The sequence below is a fragment of the Malurus melanocephalus genome, unplaced genomic scaffold (assembly GCF_030028575.1).
Source record: "Malurus melanocephalus ecotype Western Australia unplaced genomic scaffold, MMel_1.1 scaffold_371, whole genome shotgun sequence".
Classification (NCBI taxonomy): domain Eukaryota; kingdom Metazoa; phylum Chordata; class Aves; order Passeriformes; family Maluridae; genus Malurus; species Malurus melanocephalus.
Genome location: NW_026623603.1, coordinates 31894 through 33911, shown reverse-complemented (window position 1 = coordinate 33911; position 2018 = coordinate 31894).

The following is a 2018-nucleotide window of genomic DNA, read 5'->3' as shown; positions in this document are numbered from 1 at the left end:
CCGAGTCACTGATGGATAAGTTAAACAATACCCAGGGCTCAACATGGGGGACATCGCTCAGAAAAGGGGTCCCAGCCTATCCCACTGTCCCCTCACCCAGCCCACACTGCCCCAGGCTGTCTGTGAGGATTCCATAAAAGCTGAAGCTGCTGAAGCCTTGGAAGTCAGGAGAGACAATGTCCAGTGCTGTCACCCCCAAGATGGACAATGTCCATCCAGGGAATTGTTCAATTGAGGAAGGACATCACAGGGGCAGATGTGACTTTCCTTTAATGAACCCACACTCACTGTTCCTGGTCACACTCTGGACCATTTCTGCCCCCCATGGCCACCCGTTCTACACCCCACACCACCCCTGTGCCCCCTTCCCCAGCYCCTGCCAGCTCACAGGTCCAGAGCATGGACCATGTCCCCTCTCTGGGTCCCCTGCACCAGCCCCCTCCCCAGCGGTGCCTGATGCTGCTGCTTTGGGGGTGCTGCAGCTGCTCCCTCACAGACCAGGGGTTCCCCGCTCCTGCTGTGCCCTGGCCCTGCTGTGCCCTGGCCCTGCTGTGCCCTGGCCCTGTGGCAGCCGCTGCCCCAGGCCAAGCCCTCAGCCCACATTCTGGAAAGGCCTGTCCCTTGGGGCCYGTGAACACCAAYGTTTGGAGGAGGCCAAGGGGAGCAGGAGGCACRGRAAAGGACATGGGGGGACAAGGAATGGGTTTTTTGAGGCTCAGGRCTATCTCCCATTTCTCCTTTCCCTGCAAGTGTCACCTTCCCACTGCCCCTGCCAAGGTGTCCRAGGGCAGCAGCCACMTGTGGTGCCCACAGGGATCTWGGCCAGCGCTGCCTCGGAAACACCACTGGAGTGGAGAATGTCCAGGGAAGGGCAGCCAGGCTGGCCAGAAGCTCAGAAGAGGCTGCRAGCAATGCCCAGAGAGCCCAGGGAGGAGGCTCGTGCCCCACAGATCAACAATGACCTCCCTGTCCCATGGCATGGCCAGGGCACCCTCCTGACCCCTCTCTGCATCCCAGATGGGTGGGGAGCTCACCCCAGCCACCCCCAGGCAGCCATGGCTCCGTGTGGAGAGCAGAGCTCCCCGTGTGCCGCTGCCATGGCCCGGAGCTGGGGCTGCTCCTGCTGCTGGCGGTGGCTGGAGCTGCCCAGCCAGGTCAGGAGAACTCCCTGGACATGGGGAACTCCAGCTCCCTGGGTGTCTGGAGGATCCTCTGAGGCACAGAACAGAGGCTGTTCCCAGCTGGCCTTGCCACCATGTCCTGGGGGCCATGGGAGGGACACTGGTGGCACCAGGACCCTTCCTGTTGTGCCCCTTGCTCCAGGAAACGCTTCACTGCCCTGGAGTGGGCTCCCATTCTCTCTTCCAGGGTTTTTCTGGCTCTGAGCACCTGCGGGGCAGAGCCGGCCCTGCTGCTCCCTGGGATGAGTGGGGCTATGACATCACAAAGGGGGAGGCAGGGCTGTGATGTCACACCGTGTCCTGGCCCCAGCACTGTGACATCACATGGCGTCCTGGCCCCAGCACGGTGACATCCTCGTGCCATCCCTGCTCAAGCCAGCCCAGTCCCCCACAGCTCCCAGTGCAGTGATGATGGCATGTGCCAGAGCCATGGGTGACGCTGGCCTCCTGCTGGTGACTGCACCGGTCCTCCTGCTGCTGGCCACCGTGGCAGTCTGATGGGCCAGTGGCCACTGGACACCATGGGAGTGGCCGGCAGTGACACGGAAGATGCGAAAGCGCCACAGGGTCCAGGCCAGGAGCCGACGGAGGAGCCAAGGAGGCCCCGTGGCTCCCAGGGCCTCCAGGCCTCGGGCCACCCCTGGACAGTGTCCGGAGGCTCCGTGCRGCCCCTGCGGCTGCGGCCCCTGTGCGAGCACAGCTCGGGGGCTGAGGGAGCTGCTGCTGCTGCTGCTCTGGGCTCCTCACRGGCCCTCGGCCCCGCTGTGCCCCGGGCTGGGACAGTGCCAGGACACGGCCGGAGCGGCTGTGGCAATGCAGCCACCTGCCCTGCTGGGG